The sequence below is a fragment of the Hyla sarda genome, chromosome 10, assembly GCF_029499605.1.
Source record: "Hyla sarda isolate aHylSar1 chromosome 10, aHylSar1.hap1, whole genome shotgun sequence".
In the NCBI taxonomy this organism is placed as follows: domain Eukaryota; kingdom Metazoa; phylum Chordata; class Amphibia; order Anura; family Hylidae; genus Hyla; species Hyla sarda.
This window is the reverse complement of record NC_079198.1, coordinates 2,212,946-2,239,379: the sequence shown is the minus strand read 5'-3', so window position 1 is coordinate 2,239,379 and position 26,434 is coordinate 2,212,946. Positions and strand designations below refer to the sequence as shown.

The following is a 26,434-nucleotide window of genomic DNA, read 5'->3' as shown; positions in this document are numbered from 1 at the left end:
CATACCCGGACAGCCGTTGCATCAATGCATTTCATTAGTGTCACTGGGTCATGTGATCCCCAGTCTGACCCACAGAAAATCCCAATGCTTTTCCAACCAGGGTGCCTCCAGCTGTTGAGAAACTACAACTCCCAGCATACCCGGACAGCCGTTGCATCAATGCATTTCATTAGTGTCACTGGGTCATGTGATCCCCAGTCTGACCCACAGAAAATCCCAATGCTTTTCCAACCAGGGTGCCTCCAGCTGTTGAGAAACTACAACTCCCAGCATACCCGGACAGCCGTTGCATCAATGCATTTCATTAGTGTCACTGGGTCATGTGATCCCCAGTCTGACCCACAGAAAATCCCAATGCTTTTCCAACCAGGGTGCCTCCAGCTGTTGAGAAACTACAACTCCCAGCATACCCGGACAGCCGTTGCATCAATGCATTTCATTAGTGTCACTGGGTCATGTGATCCCCAGTCTGACCCACAGAAAATCCCAATGCTTTTCCAACCAGGGTGCCTCCAGCTGTTGAGAAACTACAACTCCCAGCATACCCGGACAGCCGTTGCATCAATGCATTTCATTAGTGTCACTGGGTCATGTGATCCCCAGTCTGACCCACAGAAAATCCCAATGCTTTTCCAACCAGGGTGCCTCCAGCTGTTGAGAAACTACAACTCCCAGCATACCCGGACAGCCGTTGCATCAATGCATTTCATTAGTGTCACTGGGTCATGTGATCCCCAGTCTGACCCACAGAAAATCCCAATGCTTTTCCAACCAGGGTGCCTCCAGCTGTTGAGAAACTACAACTCCCAGCATACCCGGACAGCCGTTGCATCAATGCATTTCATTAGTGTCACTGGGTCATGTGATCCCCAGTCTGACCCACAGAAAATCCCAATGCTTTTCCAACCAGGGTGCCTCCAGCTGATGCAAAACTACAACTCCCAGCATGCCCGGACAGCCGAAGGCTGTCCGGGCATGCTGGGAGTTGCAGTTTTGCAACAGCTGTTGGCCCGGTGGTTGGTGAACACATCTAGTCTATAGTCCACAACATGATTCCTCGTGCCTCGCACGCACAACGTTACTGTCATCGCACGTCTGTCCCAGTGGTAAATGAGTGTGTGTGGTTACTGTATTTCTCCTACTTAATGTAATGATGCATGGGGCATAAATCTGACATACTGGACAGGACACGTAAACTACTCCATATTTATTGCCTCTCCGGATCGCCTTCAAAGGACACCTTGTTTCCCCCCCAGATAGTCGTGTAATGCGGCCGGGAGACTCCTGCAGAATAGTCATGGGAGACGCCTGTACCTACACATTCTGTATAATCTTATACACTGCTCAAAAACATAAAGGGAACATAAACAACACAATGTAACAACACAATGTAACTCCAAGTCACTGACACTTGTGTGAGATCCCACTGTCCACTCAGGAAGAACACTGATTCACAATCAATTCCACATGGAACAGACAACATGTGGAAATTATAGGCAATTAGCAAGACACCCCCAATAAAGGAGTGGTTGTGCAGGTGGTGACCACAGGCCACTTCTCAGTTCCTATGCTTCCTGGCTGATGTGTTGGTCACTTTTGAATGCTGGCGGTGCTTTCACTCTAGTGGTAGCATGAGACGGAGTCTACAACCCACACAAGTGGCTCAGGTAGTGCAGCTCATCCAGGATGGCACATCAATGTGAGCTGTGGCAAGAAGGTTTGCTGTGTCTGTCAGCGTAGTGTCCAGAGGATGGAGGCGCTACCAGGAGACAGGTCAGTACATCAGGAAACGTGGAGGAGGCCGTAGGAGGGCAACAACCCAGTAGCAGCACCGCTACCTCCGCCTTTGTGCAAGGAGGAGTGTCACGATGCCGGCTGGCAGGAGGTGGATCCTCTGTGCCAGAGAGGGATAGCGAGGACCGTGCTAGTGGACCGGTTCTAAGCCACTACAGGTTTTCACCAGAGCCCGCCGCAAAGCGGGATGGTCTTGCTGCGGCGGTAGTGACCAGGTCGTATCCACTAGCAACGGCTCACCTCTCTGGCTGCTGAAGATGCTGAAGATAGGCGTGGTACAAGGGAGTAGGCAGAAGCAAGGTCGGACGTAGCAGAAGGTCGGGGGCAGGCGGCAAGGATCGTAGTCAGGGGCAACGGCAGGAGGTCAGGAACACGGACTAGGAACAGACAAGGGAACGCTTTCACTAGGCACAAGTGCAACAAGATCCGGCAAGGGAGTGCAAGGGAAGTGAGGTAATATAGGGAAGTGCACAGGTGATTACCAATTAAGCTAATTGGAAAGATTGGGCCAGGCACCATCATTGGTGCACTGGCCCTTTAAATCGCAGAGACCCGGCGCGCGCGCGCCCTAGGGAGCGGGGCCGCGCGCGCCGGGACAGGACCGAGGGAGAGCGAGTCAGGTACGGGGGCCGGGGTGCGCATCGCGAGCGGGCGCTATCCGCATCGCGAATCGCATCCCGGCTGAAGGCGGGACCGCAGCGCACCCGGTCAGTGGATCTGACCGGGGCGCTGCAACAACGAAGATGAGGCGGGCGCTCCGGGGAGGAACGGGGACCCGGAGCGCTCGGCGTAACAGTACCCCCCCCCTTGGGTCTCCCCCTCTTCTTGGGGCCAAAGAACCTGAGGAAAACAAACTCAATTTTTCCGTGATGAGGTCCGATGCAAATTAGGAGGGGTTCTGTGTGGAAACGTACGAGACAGTCCAATCTTTTATTGTAAAAACAATAGATGTAGAGGGGTCTGGCGAGACTGGTCACAGGAACGTAGAACCTGTTGATGAGAGAGGCCAAAAAAATTTTTCCTGCAGATCCGGAGTCCAAGAAGAGCATAGTAGAGAAGGAGAAGGTAGAGGCAGATATCCGCACAGGCACAGTAAGGCGTGGAGAAGCAGAGTTGACATCAAGAACTGTGTCACCTTTGTGCGGAGTCAGCGTACGTCTTTCCAGGCGGGGAGGACGGATAGGACAATCCTTCAGGAAGTGTTCGGTACCGGCATAGTACAGGCAAAGATTCTCCATGCGGCGTCGTGTCCTCTCTTGAGGTGTCAAGCAAGACCGGTCAACTTGCATAGCCTCCGCGGCGGGAAGCACAGGAACAGATTGCAGAGGACCAGAGGAGAGAGGAGCCGGAGAGAAAAAACGCTTCGTGCGAACAAAGTCCATATCCAGGCGGAGCTCCAGACGCCATCCGGAAGAACGCATGTCAATGCGAGTGGCTAGATGAATGAGTTCATGTAGGTCAGCAGGAGTCTCTCGTGCGGCCAGAACATCTTTAATGTTGCTGGATAGGCCTTTTTTAAAGGTCGCGCAGAGAATCTCACTATTCCAGGACAACTCGTAAGCAAGAGCACGGAACTGAATGGCGTACTCGCCCACGGAAAAAACACCCTGGGCCAGGTTCAGCAGGGCAATCTCGGCTGAAGAAGCTCGGGCAGGTTCCTCAAAGACACTTCGAATTTCCGAGAAGAAGGAGTGTACAGAGGCAGTGACGGGGTCATTGCGGTCCCAGAGCGGTGCGGCCCATGACAGGGCTTTACCAGACAGAAGGCAGAACACGAAAGCCACCTTAGACCTTTCAGTAGGAAACTGGTCCGACATCATCTCCAAGTGCTGGGAACATTGCGAAAGAAAGCCACGGCAATACTTAGAGTCCCCATTAAATTTGTCCGGCAAGGACAGGCGGAGGCTAGGAGTGGCCACTCGCTGCGGAGGAGGTGCAGGAGCTGGCGGAGGAGAAGATTGCTGGAGAAGTTGCGACTGAAGTTGGTGCGAAATGGTGGACATTTCCGACAGCTGACGGGTTAGAAGGGCGATCTGTCGGGCTTGCTGGGCGGCCACCGTGGTGAGGTCAGCGACAACTGGCAGAGGAACTTCAGCGGGATCCATGGCCGGATCTACTGTCACGATGCCGGCTGGCAGGAGGTGGATCCTCTGTGCCAGAGAGGGATAGCGAGGACCGTGCTAGTGGACCGGTTCTAAGCCACTACAGGTTTTCACCAGAGCCCGCCGCAAAGCGGGATGGTCTTGCTGCGGCGGTAGTGACCAGGTCGTATCCACTAGCAACGGCTCACCTCTCTGGCTGCTGAAGATGCTGAAGATAGGCGTGGTACAAGGGAGTAGGCAGAAGCAAGGTCGGACGTAGCAGAAGGTCGGGGGCAGGCGGCAAGGATCGTAGTCAGGGGCAACGGCAGGAGGTCAGGAACACGGACTAGGAACAGACAAGGGAACGCTTTCACTAGGCACAAGTGCAACAAGATCCGGCAAGGGAGTGCAAGGGAAGTGAGGTAATATAGGGAAGTGCACAGGTGATTACCAATTAAGCTAATTGGAAAGATTGGGCCAGGCACCATCATTGGTGCACTGGCCCTTTAAATCGCAGAGACCCGGCGCGCGCGCGCCCTAGGGAGCGGGGCCGCGCGCGCCGGGACAGGACCGAGGGAGAGCGAGTCAGGTACGGGGGCCGGGGTGCGCATCGCGAGCGGGCGCTATCCGCATCGCGAATCGCATCCCGGCTGAAGGCGGGACCGCAGCGCACCCGGTCAGTGGATCTGACCGGGGCGCTGCAACAACGAAGATGAGGCGGGCGCTCCGGGGAGGAACGGGGACCCGGAGCGCTCGGCGTAACAAGGAGCACTGCCAAAGCCCTGCACAATTACCTCCAGCAGGACACAAATGTGCATGTGTCCACTCAAACGGTCAGAAACAGACTCCATGAGGGCCCGATGTCCACAGGTGGGGGTTGTGCTTTCAGCCCAACACCGTGCAGGACGTTTGGCATTTGCCAGAGATCACCAAGATTGGCAGCAAATTCACCACTGACGCCCTCTGCTCTTCACAGATGAAAGCAGGTTCACACTGAGCACGTGTGACAGAGTCTGAAGACGCCGTGGAGAACGTTCTGCTGCCTGCAACATCCTCCAGCATGACAGATTTGGCGGTGGGTCAGTAATCGTGTGGGGTGGCATTTCTTTGGGGGGCCGCACAGCCCTCCATGTTCTTGCCAGAGGTAGCCTTACTGCCATTAGGTACCGAGATGAGATCCTCAGACCTCGTGTGAGACCATATGCTGGTGCAGTTGGGTTCCTCCTAATAAAAGACAATGCTAGAACTCATGTGGCTGGAGTGTGTCAGCAGTTCCTACAAGAGGAAGGCATTGATGCTATGGACTGGCCGCCCGTTCCCCTGAATCCGATTGAGCACATCTGGGACGTCTCACTCCATCCACCACAGACTGTCCAGGAGTTGGTGGATGCTTTAGTCCAGGTCTGGGAGGACATCCCTCAGGAGACCATCCTCCACCTCATCAGGATCATGCCCAGGCGTTGTAGGGAGGTCATACGGGCACGTGGAGGCCACACACACTACTGAGCCTCATTGGGACTTGTATTAAAGACATTACATAAAGTTGGATCGGCCTGTAGTGGGGTTTTCCACTGTGATTTTGAGTGTGACTCCATATCCAGACCTCCAGGGGTTGATGATTTCCATTGATAATTTTTGTGTGATTTTGTTGTCAGCGCAGTTAACTATGTAAAGACCAAAGTATTTCATACGATTAGTTCATTCAGATCTACGATGTGTTATCTTAGGGTTCACTTTGTTTTTGAGTAGTTGTATTTACTACTCCTTACCTTTATAAAGGGGTTCAGCCTTATATAAGACTCTGTTTTATATCTCCTCTTAGGCCATGTTCACACGGTTGAATTTCTGCTCAAATTCAGCTCAGTAAAGCAGACTGTATTTTTCGGAATTTGAGCAGAATCTCAAACACTTTCAAAACACTGATTCTGCATAAGTCCGGAGACCTATTAACCTCAGTGAGCTTTGCATGGAATTCTGCAAAATTTAAATGGGCACTCTCATTAAAACTAATTTTTGCTATTGCACTCCTTATGGTAAATAAAAAATATTTCTAATTTACTTTGTTTAAAAAAAAAAAAGAAGTTTTCCATGTTTTATTTGTGTTTAAAAAAACTGCCACTAGGTGTCTCCCTACTTATCCAGAGCACATTTCCCCCCCATCTCTTACACAGACTTTGGAATCCTGCTGGCCTGGCAGAAGTCCAAAAACAGGAAATGCTAAGGGGGGGGGGGGGTGCAGCCTTTTCTAATCATAGCTCATCTCGCACTGAACTGCTCTGGACTGTGTGTAGCAGAGTGAGGGAGGAAGTTCTCCCCTGTATGGCTTCACATGATGTCACGCCTGCTGGGGAACGCCCCTTCCCAGTCTGTGAATCGGACTGAGACTGAGCAGAAAATACAGAGAAATATCAAGGTAGAAAACTAACAAATAATAAAAAAAATAAAAGCAGGGGGTGGTTTATCATGATGGGGGCAGTGACCGGGGGGATTATAAAATGTAACAAGATATGAGAGGTTCTTTTTAAAGACATGTCATGTATAATTTTGCAGAATCCTGAATGTGGAATTTTCGTGGCAGAAATTCTGCTGTGTGATCAGGACAGGGGAATCTTCAGTGAAGATAATGTGCGCTAAAATGTGGAGAATTTTGGAGCAGCCTTTAAAATAGCCTAAGGGACTTTAAACAAGTAGGGATTGTCCAAAGCAGAGAACCGTTTAGGCTCACTCTCAGGTGTAGATGGTGAACTGGAACCACCAAAAACACCAGAAAGAAGAACCTGTTCAAGGGGAACCTGTCTGTGCTTCAATGGGTGGAGCTACCACTGGGGGGGGGGGGAGCTTTGTCCACAGGGCTGCAGGGATTTGTAGTTTAAACCACAGCACAGCATGGAAGGGAGCTCAGGTGTGCTTCAATGGGTGGGGTGTTGGAAGGAGAAAAGTGACCTCACACTTACAAACAAGGGATCCTGGAACTTGTAGTTGGAGGGAGGGAACTCCATCTGGAAATAGCCATTTCACATTAAGAAGACAGCAGTGTTATGGTGGACTCAGAACATAGTCAATTAGCCCCAAGACAAGGGCAGATCCTTCCTAAGCATGTCCATTACTGTCTGGCAGGTCCTGAAATCACCTTACAGTGGAGAACCCCTTTAACAATAAGCATTTCTTCTCCCCGCTTCTCGTCTGGTTACCCGAGGGGAAGGTGCTTCCGGTGTCTTCGTATTTCCCCCCCCTGAGAGGCTTTATAGTTTTATCTTTCTTATTTTGACTTGTATATAAGATGCAGCACTAGTTCAGCTCTGTCAGAACCACCTCTGTCCACCAGGTGACAGTATCGCCCCAGAGCTGACGCTTATGGTAGAAATACTTGTAATAAAAGAGAATTAAGGAACATCACATCCGACCCTCCGCACCCGCCGTTTCCTTTCACGGTTCACTTCTTGGGATAAAAATTCAGACAGGTCTCTGGAGTAGACACAAAACAACCAACCTTACCCATATAACAGTGAATGCTGACACTGCTCAACCTGTAAATACAGAAGTGTGGCCATGGCGCTACATCCCGCACACAATACTCCGGCCTCTAATCTTGTGACATTTGCTGCCCTTGTCTCCTGCGAGCCGCTCCCCATGGTGTCACAAGGCCGAAGTATAAGCGGTGGATAGTCGATGACTGCCTTATTGTTCTACGGCTGACACTGAAATTGGGTTAGATAACGCGACCGTCCTACAACCAAACTTATTGTACCACGAAACCGCAGAGCAGCACAAACTGTTGTAAAGTAACGTCATAGCGGATCCGAATGTTCTTTCCCGTGAGTCGTTCCGTGCCAGAGATGGAGAGTTTTATATATGGAACCTTAAAGGAGTACTCCGGTGGAAAACTTTTTTTATTTTTTTAATCAACTGGTGCCAGAAAGTTAAACAGATTTGTAAATTACTTCTATTAAAAAATCTTAATCCTTCCAGTTCTTATTAGTAGCTGTATACTACAGAGGAAATTCTTCTCTCTTTGGATTTCTTTTCTCTCACGACCACAGTGCTCTCTGCTGACACCTCTAGTCCATGTCAGGAACTGTGCAGAGTAGGAGAAAATACCCATAGCAAACATATGCTGCTCTGGAGAGTTCCTAAAATGGACAGAGGTGTCAGCAGAGAGCACTGTGGTCGTGACAGAAAAGAAATCCCAATAGAAAAGATTTTCTTCCGTAGTATACAGCCACTAATAAGTACTGGAAGGATTAAGAATTTTTAATAGAAGTAATTTACAAATCTGTTTAACTTTCTGGCACCAGTTGATTTAAAAAAAAAGTTTTCCACTGGAGTACCCCTTTAACCCCTTCATGACCTGGGCATTTTTTGAAAATCTGACCACTGTCACTTTAAACATTAATAACTCTGATGCTTTTACTTATCATTCTGATTCCGAGATTGTTTTTTCGTGACATATTCTACTTTATGTTATTGGTAAAATTTCACTGATATTTGTATCCTTTCTTGGTAAAAAATCTAAACATTTCATGAAAATTTTGAAAATTTAGCATTTTTCTAACTTTGAAGCTCTCTGCTTGAAAGGAAAATGGATATTCCAAATAAATTACATATTGATTCACATATACAATATGTCTACTTTGTGTTTGCATAAAAAAAATTGACAAGTTTTTACTTTTGGAAGACACCAGAGGCTTCAAAGTTCCGCAGCAATTTAAATTTTTCTCAAGATTTTCAAAATCGTAATTTTTCAGGGCCCAGTTCAGGTTGGAAGTGGATTTTAAGGGTCTTCATATTAGAAATACCCCATAAATGACCCCATTATAAAAACTGCACCCCCCAAAGTATTCAAAATGACATTCAGTAAGTGTTTTAACCCTTTAGGTGTTTCACAGGAATAGCAGCAAAGTGAAGGAGAAAATTCTAAATCTTCATTTTTTACACTCGCATTTTCTTGTAGACCCAATTTTTGAATTTTTACAAGGGGTAAAAGGAGAGAAATCACCCTAAAATTTGTAACCCAATTTTTCTCGAGTAAGGAAATACCTCATATGTGGATGTAAAGTGTTCGGCGGGCGCAGTAGAGGGCACAGAAGGGAAGGAGCGGCAATGGGATTTTGGAGAGTGAGTTTTTCTGAAAGGGTTTTTGGGGGGCATGTCCCATTTAGGAAGCCCCTATGGTGCCAGAACAGTGGACCCCCCCCACATGTGACCCCATTTTGGAAACTATACCCCTCATGGAATTTAATAAGGGGTGCAGTGAGCATTTACACCCCACTGGCGTTTGACAGATATTTGAAACAGTGGACTGTGCAAATCAAAAATTTTATTTTTCATTTTCACAGACCACTGTTCCAAAAATCTGTCATACACCAGTGGGGTGTAAATGCTCACTGCACCCCTTATTACATTCCGTGAGGGGTGTAGTTTCCAAAATGGGGTCACATATGGATATTTATTGTTTTGCGTTTATGTCAGAACCGCTGTAACAATCAGCCACCCCTGTGCAAATCGCCTCAAATGTACATGGCGCACTCTCCCTTCTGGGCCTTGTTGTGTGCCCCCAGAGCACTTTGCGCCCACATATGGGGTATCTCCGTAGTCGGGAGAAATTGCGTTACAAATTTTGGGGGTCTTTTTTCCCTTTTACCTCTTGTGAAAATGAAAAGTATAGGGCAACACCAGCATGTCAGTGTAAAAAATTTATTTTTTTACACTAACATGCTGGTGTAGACCCCAACTTCACCTTTTCATAAGGGGTTAAAGAAGAAAAAGCCCCCCAAAATTTGTAAGGCATTTTCTCCCGAGTACGGCGATACTTCATATGTGTCCCAAAACTGTTGCCCTGAAATACGACAGGGCTCCAAAGTGAGAGAGCGCCATGCGCATTTGAGGCCTGAATTAGGGATTTGCATAGGGGTATTCTACGCCAGTGATTCTCAAACAGGGTGCCTCCAGCTGTTGCAAAACTCCCAGCATGCCTGGACAGTCAATGGCTGTCCGGCAATACTGGGAGTTATTATTTTGCAACAGCTGGAGGCTCCGTTTTGGAAACAGTAGCGTACCAGACGTTTTTCATTTTTTGGGGGGAGGGGGGCTGTGTAGGGGTATGGGTAGTGTTTTTTACTTTTTATTTTTGGTTAGTGTAGTGTAGTGTTTTTAGGGTACAGTCACATGGGCAGAGGTTCACAGCAAGTTTGCCGCTGGAAGTTTGAGCTGCAGCGCAAAATTTGCGCCATCTCAAACTTGCAGCACTCACTGTAAACCTCCGCCCATGTGAGTGTACCCTGTACATTCACATTGGGGGGAGGGGGCAAACATCCAGCTGTTGCAAACTCCGAGCATGCCCTTTGGCTGTCCGTGCATGCTGGGAGTTGTAGTTTTGCAACAGCTGGAGGAACGCTGGTTTGGAAACACTAAGTTAAGTAATAAACTTTCAAGTGTTTTGCAACCAAACTTAGTGTTTCCAAACCAGTGTGCCTCCAGCTGTTGCAAAACTACAACTCCCAGCATGCATGGTCTGCCAGTTCATGCTGGGAGTTATAGTTTTGCAACAATTGCAACAGCTGGAGGCACTGAGGTAGGAAACGGACAATGTTTCCCAACTAGTGTGCCTCCAGTTGTTGCAAAACTACAACTCCCAGCATGCCCAGACTGCCCAGGCATGCTGGAAGTTGTAGTTCGGCAATATCTGAAGGATCAGATGTTGCCGAACTACAACTTCCAGCATGCTTGGGCAGTCTGGGCATGCTGGGAGTTGTAGTTTTGCAACATCTGGAGGTCCACAGTTTGGAGACCACTGTATAATGGTCTCCAATCTGTGCTCTTCCAGATGTTAGAGAACTACAACTCCCAGCATGCCTGGACAGACTGAGCATGCTGAGATTTGTAGTTTTGCAACATCTGGAAGAGCACAGATTGGAGACCATTATACAGTGGTCTCCAAACTGTGGACCTCCAGATGTTGCAAAACTACAACTCCCAGCATGCCCAGAAAGCCAAAGGCTGTCTGGGCATGCTGGGAGTTGCAGTTTTGAAACTCTCAGAGGCAGCAGTGAGATCGCTTTACGGCGATCTCACTCCTGCCAATGAAGATGCCGCACTGCTGCCGGAAACTCACCTCCGGGACGCAGCGCAGCCAGGACCGCATGGAGGACGCCGGGACCGCTCGGGACACCGCTCGGACGGGTAAGTGACGCCGGGGGACGGGTCAGGGACACTTAGCAGAGCGGTGTGTGTCCTGATCCCCGTGATCGGGACTCACACACCGCGCTGCTAACAGCTAGTCAGATTTGACTAGCTGATAGCAGCGATCGCTGGGGGGGGGGGGGGGATGAAACCCCCCGTGGTCGCACGGTAAGATGGCTGGCTATCAGTGATAGCCACCATCTTTCCGGGGGCGCTGCGGGATGCCGCGAGTAGCGGCAGTAATGTTCATGACGTACCTGTATGTCATGGGTCGGGAAGGGGTTAATTTTATTATAGCGTCATCGTCAGGACAAACTGCTACTTTATAATAGGGTTAATAAATATGGCGCCAATTATCCTGTGAGATTTCTAATGACTTTCTCCTAATACAGAAGGCTGTAGTTTTGCAACAGCTGGAGGCATCCTGGTTGGGAAACACTGCGTTAATGTATAGACGTCCTTCCATTGGGTGAAATGTAACCTTGGAATATATGGAGACTTCCCTGGATTTTTAATATGTAAGTGAAGACTTGTCTTTGGGTGTCTGGGCATGCTGGGAGTTGTACTTTTGCAACAGCTGGAGGCACCCTGGTGTATACACTGCCGTATAAGATGTCAGATTGTTGTATTTCCCTTCCTATATGTTTTTACGTTCCAGTCTTTGCTGCCAGAGACAATGGATAACAAGGTCCTTGTCCGGGGTCCTCACAGACCCCCATTCACACCTTACAGTCCACACAGCAGTCCTTGCCCTGCAGAGCTTACTGTCTGTCTCTCTCTGTGACCGGAGGTCAGACGCTCGTCATAGTGGGGTCTCACTTCAGGGTCCTCATCCCGTCTGGGTCATTTGTAACCTCTGGGCTTTATTATATAAGTACAGAGACTAGTGGCTGGGACCTGGGACTTTTATTGCTTGTATTCCCAATAAAGGGGACTACACAAAGACCAGTTCACGACCTGTAGGGAGTACGGAGAACGCGGCTTTGAACTGATGCGATTACAAGGCCACAAAACTGGAACAATGGTATTAGAAGATGGGTTACAATCAATATGGCCGCCACTGGGGTCCACAGGGGAAGTGAAGCCTTACGTAGGGTCCATTCACATCAATGGATTGTCTGTATAATACGGGACAGTATATAGGGTTATGAAGATGGGATTTCTACACGGAGGATAACCCCTATATACGGGCTCTATTTAAAGGGGTACTCCGTCCCTAGGCATCTTATCCCCTATCTAAAGGATAGGGGATAAGATGTCTGATCACAGAGGTCCTGCAGCTGAGACCCCCGCAATCTCCCTGCTGCACATGCTGTGCAGTGCCAGAGGCTCATAACATCACGAGCGGGGGGCGCGGCCGTGACATCACGAGATTCCACCTCACATCGCCGGTCATCCGGCACAGAGAAAAGTTCGCTCCGTGCACCGGATGTCTGGGGTGCCGCAGTGGCAGGACCCCTGTGATTAGACATCTTATCCCCTGTCCTTTGGATAGGGGATCAGATGTCTAGGGGCGGAATACCCCTTTAAGGCTAAGTTCCCATCGCCGATGGGAGTTTAGCAGAGAAAAAAATAGTTCATGCAGCGCCACCGCTGGTAAACTACCGGATCGCCGTCAAACCCCATTCAAGTTACCAAGATCTGTCAGGACCCGGTGGTCACGTGTTGTTTTAATTTGTGCTCCAACCCGTTTTGGGGGCCGTACAGTGCAAAAAAACATCCGAATGGACCCAGAACGGAATGGAGCACAATGGCTGAGTGAACGTAGCCTAAGGCTATGGTCATATCATGTAAGATGTTGATTTGCGTACAAAGTAAGTGAGTGCGCTCTTCACAGCCCAGTGCACATTCATCGCAAAACTCCTGTGGAGGCCCCATGGATTGTACCAGCTGTGGAGGCCCCATGGATTGTACCAGCTGTGGAGGCCCCATGGATTGTACCAGCTGTGGAGGCCCCATGGATTGTACCAGCTGTGGAGGCTCCATGGATTGTACCAGCTGTGGAGGCCCTATGGATTGTACCAGCTGTGGAGGCCCCATGGATTGTACCAGCTGTGGAGGCCCTATGGATTGTACCAGCTGTGGAGGCCCCATGGATTGTACCAGCTGTGGAGGCCCCATGGATTGTACCAGCTGTGGAGGCCCCATGGATTGTACCAGCTGTGGAGGCCCCATGGATTGTACCAGCTGTGGAGGCCCCATGGATTGTACCAGCTGTGGAGGCCCCATGGATTGTACCAGCTGTGGAGGCCCCATGGATTGTACAAGCTGTGGAGGCCCCATGGATTGTACCAGCTGAGGAGGCCCCATGGATTGTACCAGCTGTGGAGGCCCCATGGAGGAATTATGTCTGCCAATCCAATCCAACAGTCTAGGCTTACACCATAATAAATTCCCCCTATGTATCGTACAGGAGGCGGCAAAGAATGGGCTCAGGAACGGTTGCGTCAGCGCCATATTCTTCCTGGTTACAAGTAAACAATTTGTTCTTGCAGGTGATAATGGCAGAAGGTTCTGTGCCAACCTAGGACTCAGACAGAGATATTCGGCACTTCAGCTCCAATGAACGTGCATTGTGTGGCGGCTTTTTCTTTATATGGCGGTGGACAAGTTATTGCAGGTGTTGTGGGTTTCACGCTCCACAATCTGATACACTAATCCCCGGCGTCCTTCGTGGAGATACAAGGAACGTCTCTCCTTGGTATTCCTGATTACATAGCGGCTGATGGGCAGTGCCAATGTCTATAGCTAAACGGCGCAATCATGTATGTACAGGCCGCGGGCACAAAGAGTCCCAGGGTGTCATCTGCGTGACACTGCAATCTACATCACAGGTTTGTAAATCTGCTTAAAGGGGTACTCCAGTGGAAAACATTCCGCACCGAATCAAACATGTGTACATGGCCTTAAAGGGGTACTCTGGTGGAATTTTATTTTTATTTTTTTCAAATTAACTGATGCCAGAAAGTTAAACAGATTTGTAAATTACTTCTATTTAAAAATCTTAATCCTTCCAGTACTTATCAGCTGCTGTATGCTCCACAGGAAGTTGTGTAGTTCTTTTCTGTTTGACCACAGTGCTCTCTGCTGACACCTCTGTCCATGTCAGGAACTGTCCAGAGCAGGAGAGGTTTGCTATAGGGATTTTGCTCCTACTCTGGACAGTTCCTTACATGGACAGAGGTGTCAGCAGAGACAGGGTCAGAATGGAAAGAAGTACACAACTTCCTGTGGAGCATACAGCAGCTGATAAGTACTGGAAGGATTAAGATTTTTAAAAAGTCATTTACAAATCTTTTTAACTTTCTGGCACCAGTTGATTTGAAAAAAAATAAAATCCCACCAGAGTACCCCTTTAAGGCCACGTTCACATGTTTGATTCTGCACGGAAAATGTTCACCTGTAAAACTCGGGCCGACGTTCCGCACATTCGAATGTTCCGGCGGTTGCTAGGACTGCCCGAAATACGCCTTCTCATAGACTACAATCCATTTCCCAGCGGAATCCGCAGACATGTCTATTCTTTCTGTGGGCACCGGAATCAGGATTAAGGAAATTCTGCCATTGAAATCAATGGGACCCTGCTGCAGCAGAATTTCTGAGCAAAATGTTCCCATGGAATTCTACTTGGTGAACATAACCTCAAGGTTCACTAGATATAACTTAAAGGGGTATTCCGGGATTTTTTTTATTTGACTATACTACAGGGGCTGTAAAGTTAGTGTACTCCATAATATAGTGTCTGTACCTGTGTTTAATGCCCGGTCTCGCAATTCTTTTGTGATTTTCACCCCAATGTTTATTTTTTACAACATACAAAATGAGTGTCATCTTAGGTTTTCCAGGTTGCAGTGCAGCCCGAGACATTACATCCCTAGTCAGGAGTGCAAAAGGAGCCAGTCTGTGCTTCAATGGGTGGAGCGACCGCTGCGTGGGAGGGAGATCATTCTGCAACTACCATATATGTATTTCTGCAACAACTGGTACCCTGGTCAGAAAACACTGGTCTATGGAATGGAATGCAACTCATTTGTGTTTCAATTGGTGGGGTGGCTGATGTGTGGGAGGGAGGAAAGTGACCTCACACTTACAAATAAGGAATCATGGGATTTGTAGTTTGACAGAACAAACTCCAACAGGAAATACCCAGTTCACAAAAAGATAGCCACAGTGTTATGGTAATCTCACAACATAGCCATTTAGCCACAAGACAAGCACAGATCCTTCCTAAGCATGTCCATTACTGTCTGCCAGATAAGTACTAAAATCACCTCATGGTGGAGAACCCCTTTAAATTTTATATCCAAGATGTCCGAAATCACCTGTTGTGTTTATTAAGAATGGTAATTCCTGGGTTTCTTCATGACTTTATCCTCCAGAAACACAGTTCAAAATAACTTCAGATCTCCCTAGGGCAGTGTTTTCCAAATAGTTTGCCTCCAGCTGTTGCAAAACTACAACTCCCAGCATGCCCGGGAGTTGTAGTTTTGCAACAGTAGGGGGGAACCTTGGTTGGGAAACACTGCATTAAGCACTGTGCTTTTTCTATGGGTCAGACTGGTGATCACATGACCCAGTTACAATCATGAAATGCATTGATGCAAAGGCTGTCCGGACATACTGGGAATTGTCGTTTTGCAACAGCTGGAGACACGCTGGTTGGAAAACACTGCTACAAGACTATGACAATGAGTAAAACATATTACAGGGAATATTATAATGTTACAGTGATTTAGGTAAATGTTGTCCCCCCTGAAATGTTTCTATAAAGTGAAGTATTCCTCACAGGAAAGGATTGCAGTAACACATGTTTTGCTATACACATGTTTATTCCCTTTGTGTGTATATATATATATATATATATATATATATATATAGATCTCCTCTCCTCTGTATATATATATTGCAGTAACACATGTTTTGCTATACACATGTTTATTCCCTTTGTGTGTATATATATATATATATATATATATATATATATATATATATAGATCTCCTCTCCTCTGTATATATATATATATATATATATATATATATATATATATATTGCAGTAACACACTTTTTGCTATACACATGTTTATTCCCTTTGTGTGTATATATATATAGATCTCCTCTCCTCTGTATATATATATATATATATTGCAGTAACACAGGTTTTGCTATACACGTGTTTATTCCCTTTGTGTGTATTGGAACTAAACCAAAAAAGGAGGAAAAAAAGCAAATTGGGCATAATGTCACCAAACTCCAAAAATGGGCTGGACAAAATTATTGGCCCCTTTGAAAATTGTGGATAAATAAGATTGTTTCCAGCATGTGATGTTCCTTTATACTCACCTGGGGCAAGTAACAGGTGGGCAATATAAAAATCCTGCTGGAAGACCCAAGATCTCGGACACAAACCCATCTTTGTGACACTGGGCTGTACAGTGCGACACAAAATCCATTGGTAATCCTCAGATTTCATGATGTCTTGTACACATTCAAGGCCCCCAGTACCAGAGGCAGCAAAACAACCCAAAACATCACTGACCTCCCCCATATGTCACTATAGGTCCTGTGTTCTTTTCTTTGTAGGCCTCATTCCGTTTTCGGTAAACAGTAGAATGATGGGCTTTACCAAAAAGCTCTATCTTGTTCTCATCTGTCCACAAGACGTTTTCCCAGAAGGATTTTGGTTTCTCAAGTTCATTTTGGAAAAATGTAGTCTTGTTTTTTAATGTCTCTGTGTCAGCAGTGGGGTCCTCCTGGGTCTCCTCCATAGTGGGGTCCTCCTAGGTCTCCTCCATAGTGAGGGTCCTCCTGGGTCTCCTCCATAGTGGGGTCCTCCTGGGTCTCCTCCATAGTGGGGTCCTCCTGGGTCTCCTCCATAGTGGGGTCCTCCTGGGTCTCCTCCATAGTGGGGTCCTCCTGGGTCTCCTCCATAGTGGGGTCCTCCTGGGTCTCCTCCATAGTGGGGTCCTCCTGGGTCTCCTCCATAGTGGGGTCCTCCTGGGTCTCCTCCATAGTGGGGTCCTCCTGGGTCTCCTCCATAGTGGGGTCCTCCTGGGTCTCCTCCATAGCGTTTCATTTCATTTAAATGTTGACGGATAGTTCGCGCTGACACTGATGCTCCCTGAGCCTGCAGGACAGCTTGAATATCTTTGGAACTTGTTTGGGGCTGCTTATCCACCATCCGGACTATCCTGCGTTGACACCTTTCATCAATTTTTCTCTTCCGTCCACGCTCAGGGAGATTATCTACAGTTCCATGGGTTGTAAACTTCTTGATAATGTTGCGCACTGTGGACAAAGGCAAATCTAGATCTCTGGAGATGGACTTGTAACCTGGAGACTGTTGATATTTTCCCACAATTTTGGTTCTCAAGTCCTCAGACAGTTCTCTTCTCCTCTTTCTGTTGTCCATGCTTAGTGTGACACACACAGACACACAATGCAAAGACTAAGTGAACTTCTCTCCTTTTATCTGCTTTCAGGTGTGATTTTTATATTGCCCACACCTGTTACTTGCCCCAGGTGAGTATAAAGGAACATCACAGGCTGGAAACAATCTTATTTATCCACAATTTTGAAAGCTGCCAATAATTCTGTCCGGCCCATTTTTGGAGTTTGGTGACATTATGTCCAATTTGCTTTTTTCCTCCTTTTTTGGTTTAGTTCCAATACGCGCAAAGGGAATAAACATGTGTATAGCAAAACCTGTGTTACTGCAATATATATATATATACAGAGGAGAGGAGATCTATATATATATACACAGAGGAGATCTATATATATATATACAGAGGAGAGGAGATCTATCTATATATCTATAATATATATATATACAGAGGAGAGGAGATCTATCTATCTATCTATAATATATATATATACAGAGGAGAGGAGATCTATATACACACACAAAGGGAATAAACATGTGTATAGCAAAACCTGTGTTACTGCAATCCTTTCCTGTGAGAAATACTTCATTTTATAGGAACATTTCAGGGGGCGCCAACATTTACGGCCATGACTGTAGAAATTAGAATTTTTCTAAATATAATTCGGTTTTCATTTTAGTTTTAATTTTGGTAAATTCCAAAGCGTAATTTCCTTTCAGCGTCTTCCATTCTTGCGGGGCTTGTCTGGTGGAGTCCGCGGCTGGCCCGTCTGTATATATCACACCCTCCGTGTCTGTAACTGTATCTCTGTACACCTGGACGTTACGACAGACAGACAATGGCGCGCTAATCCGGTCCGCTCCTAATCATCCAGCAGATTACCTGCCTCGCCGCCGGGACACAAATCCTCCCATCTCACCGCCTACCACATTCACAAAGGTATTTCTACTTTTCAGTATTTCAGGAAACATCGGAAAAGATTTGTCCTTAAAGGGGTACTCCGGTGGAAAACAAATGTTTTTTTATATCTACTGGTGACAGAAAGTTATACAGATTGGTAAATGACTTCTCTTTAAAAATCGTAATCCTTCCAGTACTTATGAGCTGCTGTATGCTTTATAGGAAGTTGGATAGTTCTTTCCAGTTTGACCACAGTGCTCTCTGCTGCCACCTCTGTCCGTGTCAGGAATTGTTTAGAGCAGTAGCAAATCCCCATAGCAAACCTCTCCTGCTCTGGACAGTTCCTGACACGGACAGAGGCGGCAGCAGAAGGGTACTCTGCCCCTATACTTATCCAAAGGACAGAGGATGAGATGTCTGATTGCGGGGGTTCTGGACACTGGGACCCCCTGTGATCTCCGTGCCATAGTACACACGCGTCATCCATTAATGTCTATGGGAGATATATGGAGGGGGTGACAGCTGTGGATGTGGGGCTGGAGATCATGGGGGGGGGGGGGTCCCAGCAGCGAGACCCCCATGATCAGACATATTATCCCCTATCCTTAGGATAGGGGATAAGATGTCTAGGGGTGGAGTACCCCTGTAAGATTGTTAAATAGAAGTAATTTAAAAGCTGTACAACTTTTCTGGCACCAGTTGATTTAATAAAGAAAAAAAAATCCCACCAGAGTACCCCTTTAAACCTGTTCTAGGGGATGGGGAAAAAAGTTGTTTATCAGAGGCCATAAAGGCGCAGAAGTAAAGCGGCAGATACATGAATGCTCCATGTGGAGAGCGCTGTACTTGTAAATATCCTTCCCTGCTGTTTATACATTGCTGTAGTAAATATGGAGCTGAACGCGGCAGGAGACCTCACAGAGGGACACGGGCCTGAGGGTTTCGGCATCTCGAGCCCTTTTCTTTTTATGTATTTCTCTAGATCAAAAACAATTTACAAGAAGGGAACGGGCGCAGGTCTATTTAGGTGCTGTATGTGTACAATGCAACAATGTATCTGGGGACGGAACAGGAACAGAGCTGAATGATCAATATAAAGATACAATGTATCCGGGGACAGAGAAGGAACAGAGCTGAATAATCATTATAAAGACACAATGTATCCAGGGGCGGAGAAGGAACAGAGCTGAATGATCAATATAAAGATACAATGTATCGAGGGAACAAGAAGAAACAGAGCTGAATGATCAATATAAAGATACAATGTATCCAGGGGCGGAGAAGGAACAGAGCTGAATGATCAATATAAAGACACAATGTATCTGGGGACAGAGAAGGAACAGAGCTGAATGATCAATATAAAGATACAATGTATCCAGGGACAGAGAAGGAACAGAGCTGAATGATCATTATAAAGACACAATGTATCCAGGGCCGGAGAAGGAACAGAGCTGAATGATCAATATAAAGATACAATGTATCCGGGGACAGAGAAGGAACAGAGCTGAATGATCATTATAAAGACACAATGTATCCAGGGAACAAGAAGGAACAGAGCTGAATGATCAATATAACGATACAATGTATCCAGGGGCAGAGAAGGAACAGAGCTGAATGATCAATATAAAGATACAATGTATCCAGGGACAGAGAAGGAACAGAGCTGAATGTTCAATATAAAGACACAATGTATCCAGGGACAGAGAAGGAACAGAGCTGAATGATCAATATAAAGATACAATGTATCCGGGAACAGAGAAGGAACAGAGCTGAATGATCAATATAAAGATACAATGTATCCAGGGACAGAAGGAACAGAGCTGAATGATCAATCCAACGACACAATGTTTCTGGGGACAAAGAAGGAACAGAGCTGAATGATTAGTCTAAAGAGACAATGTTTCTGGGGACGGAGAAGGAAAAAGCTGAATAATCAGTCCAACGACACACTGTATCCGGGGACGGAGAAGGAACAGCGCTGAATGATCAGTCCGACTACACAATGTATCCGGGACGGAGAAGGAACAGAGTTAAATGATCCATCCGGGGACACAATGTATCTGGGGACGGAGAAGGAACAGAGCTGAATGATCAGTCCGACTACACAATGTATCCGGGACGGAGAAGGAACAGAGTTAAATGATCCATCCGGGGACACAATGTATCTGGGGACGGAGAAGGAACAGCGCTGAATGATCAGTCCGACTACACAATGTATCCGGGACGGAGAAGGAACAGAGTTAAATGATCCATCCGGGGACACAATGTATCTGGGGACGGAGAAGGAACAGAGCTGAATGATCAATCCGACGACACAATGTGATCCCCAAAGATCAAACTCCTTCCGACACCTTCCTGTACGGCCACATAGAAGGAATAAACAGATTATATGAGGGAACATATATTTGGGAAATCTCTTTAGTAACGTTTCCACAGTTTCCTTCATTAGCAGTCGTGTTTGGAACCTCCTCATGTAACCCTGCTGCCGAGTTATACTGCCCTATGGTTAGTACAAAAAAGGAAAAGAGTAGAGTCAGCTCACCATCTGGTGCAATCACATCTGAGTCCTGGAGGATCTGTATTCCTTTCAAGGAAGCACGGAGGGATAGAGGGCCGATTCCCAGGTAATCAGCAATGGAAAATGTGCAAAATCCAGCTTCCTAAAGCTTCAATGCTTTATTTTGATAATTAAAAATCAACAAAAAAGTGCATATTAAAAGCCAAGAGAAACGCTGATGCGTTTCGGTTTGTGAAGGTTTTTCACAAACAGAAACGCATCAGCATTTCTCTTGGCTTTTAATGTGCACTTTTTAGTTGATTTTTAATGATCGAAATAAAGCATTGAAGTTTTAGGAAGCTGGATTTTGCACATTTTCCATTCCCATGGTTAGTAGTATGGGAGGAAAGCAGGCAGCATGGTGGCCCAATGGCTCGCATGGTACAGTGGGTGATTGGAAACAGAGGGTGGGGATCAATTGTTATCTGATTGGGTTGAAGTTCATAGCAGGTACCAAAGGGGGCAGTAATGTGTAAACTTTTTAGATGACATTAAACTGGGTAAAGTGATCATCACAGAGAAGGATAATGTAATATTACAGAGGGATCTGCGAAAGCTAGAGGTGACATGGCAAATTAACTATGACGTAACGTGGATAAATGTAACTTTATGGACTTGTGCTGAGCAACAGGATGTATGGCTACGGTCTAAGTTATAAAACATTAGGGAAAACAACTACGGACCAGGACATGGGGGACTCGTGGATTGTAGACTTAGGTTTAGTGATCAGTGCCAGGCAGCAGCTGCCAAGGCTAAGGAAGACATGGGGTGTATCAAGTGAGGGATAGAGGCTTGTGACAGGGACGTAGTTTTCTAGAGTGATCTTTTTATACCTAGGCCGGTAACCATGACAAGGGACATCCTTCACGTCTAGAGGAAAGAAGGATTTACCATCATCATATACGAGGATTCTTCACGGTAAGAGCAGTGAGGCTAGGAAACTCTCTGCCGCATGATGTTGTGGTGGTTGATTCATTACACAAGTTCAAGAAGGGCTTTGATGCCTTAAAAAAAAATATATCATATATTTAATAGATTTAGGGGGACAGAACAGTGATCCATTTATGACATTTTTGAAACATCTACAAAGAGTCATCCTTAAAGGGGTACTCTGGTGGAAAACAAATGTTTTTTTTTATATCTACTGGTGACAGAAAGTTATACAGATTGGTAAATTACTTCTATTTAAAAATTGTAATCCTTCCAGTATATATGTATATATATATATATATATATATATATATATATATATATATATATATATGTATATAATATATGTACTGGACAATTGGCATCAGCCTCCTTTTCCCTTCCTCTGGATGAACACCGGAGGTTATAGGTTACACATGATGGACACTTGGGAATGAATGCAGCTCATTTGTGCTTCAGTGGGTAGGGTGGCTGATGTGTGGGAGGGAGGAAAGTGATCTCACACTTACAAACGAGGAACTATGGGATTTGTAGTTCGAGAATACGAACTCCAACAGGAAATAGCCTGTTCACTAAAAGATAGCCACAGCATTATGGTAATCTCATAACATAGCCATTTAGTCCCAAGACAAGCGCAGATCCTTCCTAAGCCATTACTGTCTGGCAGGAACGTACTAAAATCACCTTCTGGTGGAGAACCCCTCTAAATGTAGTGTCCAAAATGTCTGAAATCACCTGTTGTGTTTATGAAGAAGGATAATTCCCGGGTTTCTTCATGAAAGTAACCTCCAGAAACACAGTTCAAGATAACTCCAGATCTCCTTAGGGCAGTGTTTTCCAAACAGTGTGCCTCCAGCTGTTGCAAAACTACAACTCCTAGCATGCCCGGACAGCCAACGGCTGTCCGGGCATACTGGGGGTTGTAGTTTTGCAGCAGCTGGAGGCACCCTGGTTGGGAAACTGCATTAAGCACTGTGATTTTTCTATAGGTCAGACTGGTGATCACATGATCCAGTTACAGTCATGAAATGCATTGATGCAAAGGCTGTCCGGGCATGCTGGGGGTTGTAGTTTTGCAACAGCTGGAGGCACCCTGGTTGGGAAACACTGCATTAAGCACTGTGATTTTTCTATGGGTCAGACTGGTGATCACATGACCCAGTTACAGTCATGAAATGCATTGATGCAAAGGCTGTCCGGACATGCTTGGAATTGTTGATTTGCAACAGCTGGAGACACGCTAAGTAAAGTAAAACATATTACAAGGAATATTATGATGTTACAGTGATTTTAGTAACAAAAATGCCTTTTTTAATTTTTTTTATTTTTTTGCTAAATAATATTTAGTTTATTTATTTTATTTTTTTGGTAAATTCCATGAAGGATGTGACTGTATCTGTGGGTTGGTATCGGCAGATTCAGAAGAATAATATTCGGGTCTTTCTAGCTGTGAATGTGACGTGTGATAGTAAATAATAATGGAGTCGATTCTTCTTTCTCATTTTCTGGGTGATGTTCTTCCCACTCAGCGCCCGCACGCCGCACACCATTAATTAACTCCACTTCTTTCATTACATTTTTGCATAAATTTTCAGAAGTGTAAAGCCAATTTCCCAATCCGCGGTGTAATCCTTCCTGCCCTGCGCGTTTCTTTCTTTACTCTATGAGGACGCAAGGTCAAAAGAGTCACATGTGCTTCCTCCTATATCGCCACCGATCCTACATTCTATTTCGTTTGGTTTAGTTTTCTTACATTTTGTTTCTTTACAGAATAAACTTTCCTAAAAATCAGGGCAGCAACTCAACGCATTTAGGCATGTAGACACGGTCAAGACAACTCGCCAAAGTTCAAACCGAGCATCAGAATGGGAAGAAAGGGGATTTAGGTGACTTTGAATGTGGTATGGTTGTTGGTACCAGACGGGCCGGATGGTGCCAGACGGGTTGGACCATCTCTAGGGTTTACAGAAAACGGTCAGAAAAAGAGGTAATATACAGTGAGCGGCAGATGTGTGGAGGAAAATGTCTTGTTGATGTATGAGGAGAAGGGGCAGACTGGTTTGAGATGACAGAAAGGTGACAGTAACTCAAATAGCCAGTCTGCAGAATACCATCTCTGATCCCACAACATGTCTGACCTTGAAGCAGATGGGCTACAGCAGCAGAAGACCACACCAGGGACCACTCTTGTCAGCTAAGAACAGGAAACTGAGGCTACAATTCACACAGGTCACCAGAACTGGACAATGGAAGATGGGAGAACGGTGTCTGGTCTGAGGAGTCTCCATTCCAGCGGTGACATCAGATGGGTCAGAATTTGGTGTAAGCAACCTAAAGCCTGGATCCCTCTGGCCCTGTATCAGCGGGGTGTAATGGTGGGGGGGGGGGGGACATTTTCTGGGCACGTTGGGCTCCTCAGTAACAATTGATCCTGGTATAAACCCCACAGCCGACCTGAGTATTGTCACTGACCATGTCTGTCCCTTTATGACCACAGTGGACCCATCTTCTGATACTTCCAGCAGGATAATGCCCCATGTCACATGACATCATCTCATACAGGACAATGAAGTCACATGACTCCAATGGCCTCCACAGTCACCAGATCTCATCCTATAGATCACCTCCACAGTCACCAGATCTCATCCTGTAGATCACCTCCACAGTCACCAGATCTCATCCTGTAGATCACCTCCACAGTCGCCAGATCTCATCCAATAGATCACCTCCAGTCACCAGATCTCATCCTATAGATCACCTCCACAGTCACCAGATCTCATTCTATAGATCACCTCCATGGTCACCTGATCTCATCCTTTAGGTCCCCTCCACAGTCACCTGATCTCATCCTATAGATCACTTCCACAGTCACCAGATCTCATCCTATAGATCACCTCCACAGTCACCTGATCTGATCCTATAGATCACCTCCACAGTCACCAGATCTCATCCTATAGATAACCTCCACAGTCACCAGATCTCATCCTATAGATCACCTCCACAGTCACCTGATCTGATCCTATAGATCACCTCCACAGTCACCAGATCTCATCCTATAGATAACCTCCACAGTCACCAGATCTCATCCTATAGATCACCTCCACAGTCACCTGATCTCATCCTATAGATCACCTCCACAGTCACCTGATCTGATCCTATAGATCACCTCCACAGTCACCAGATCTCATCCTATAGATCACCTCCACAGTCACCTGATCTCATCCTATAGATCACCTCCACAGTCACCTGATCTCATCCTATAGATCACCTCCACAGTCACCTGATCTCATCCTATAGATCACCTCCACAGTCACCTGATCTCATCCTATAGGTCACCACTGGGATGTGGTGGAACAGGAGATTCTCATCATGGATGTGCGGTCGACAAATCTGCAACGACTGTGATGTCATCATGTCCATATGGAGAAAATTCTCTTAGTAACGTGCTCACCAGCTTGAAGGAAGTTTGTACTGCAGAATGAAGGCAAAAGAAGGTCCAACCTGGGACTATCATAAAGTGGCAAATTAATGTAAACAATGTATCTCCCTATAACTATAAGGAAATGCAGTCACTATGTGTATATATATATATTGATCTGTATTCTGCACCAGAGATCTCGGACTCTTCCTACTAATTCTCAGCTGAATAAAAGTCCTGCACAATATATAGGAATACTCTATGTCCGAACGTCCGTGTGTTCCTGAAAGTGAGCGCAGTGTATGTGGTGTACGTGGGGTCGGAGGCGCAGATTCCTGGTAAATGGCGGAATACTAATAATAACATTACAGCCATAGACGTCCGTTCCACAGATTAATACCAGAGACACCGACTCCATCAGATAACACAGGATCCGATCCAGATAATGTGACAGGGCCCGAAATACATGAGAAACTTGGGAGTTGTTTTGATAAATATTCACTGGAAGAAGATGAAAGGACGAAACTGAGGAGAGAACAATCACATGTAGATACTATCATTAGGACACATTAAATAAGGAATTATCAAAGTGTCCAACACCACGAGGAGACAACGATAGGAAACCACTACGACTGTGACCATCCAAGTAATGTATGTACACAGTGACCTCACCAGCAGAATAGTGAGTACAGCTCTGGAGTATAATACAGGATATAACACAGGATCAGTACAGGATAAGTAATGTAATGTATGTACACAGTGACCTCACCAGCAGAATAGTGAGTACAGCTCTGGAGTATAATACAGGATATAACTCAGGATCAGTACAGGATAAGTAATGTATGTACACAGTGACCTCACCAGCAGAATAGTGAGTACAGCTCTGGGGTATAATACAGGATATAACACAGGATCAGCACAGGATAAGTAATGTAATGTATGTACACAGTGACCTCACCAGCAGAATAGTGAGTACAGCTCTGGAGTATAATACAGGATATAACTCAGGATCAGTACAGGATAAGTAATGTAATGTATGTACACAGTGACCTCACTAGCAGAATAGTGAGTACAGCTCTGGAGTATAATACAGGATATAACTCAGGATCAGTACAGGATAAGTAATGTAATGAATGTACACAGTGACCTCACCAGCAGAATAGTGAGTACAGCTCTGGGGTATAATACAGG

The 26,434-nt window shown here is 46.2% G+C and overlaps 1 long non-coding RNA gene across 2 annotated transcripts in view; it reads left to right on the top strand.

Moving 5' to 3' along the window:
• LOC130294462 (uncharacterized) overlaps nucleotides 1-23,610 on the top strand; it is a 42,771-nt gene extending 19,161 nt beyond the window's left edge. Inside the window, exons 4-5 of one of the 2 annotated variants that reach the window (XR_008848507.1) lie at nucleotides 18,158-18,377; nucleotides 23,596-23,610. This is a non-coding gene — a long non-coding RNA (uncharacterized LOC130294462). Of the gene's footprint in view, nucleotides 1-18,157; nucleotides 18,378-19,320; nucleotides 20,873-23,595 lie in introns of those variants that run through there. The other variant, XR_008848506.1, reaches the window with a different exon arrangement.
• Nucleotides 23,611-26,434: the final 2,824 nt, after the last annotated feature.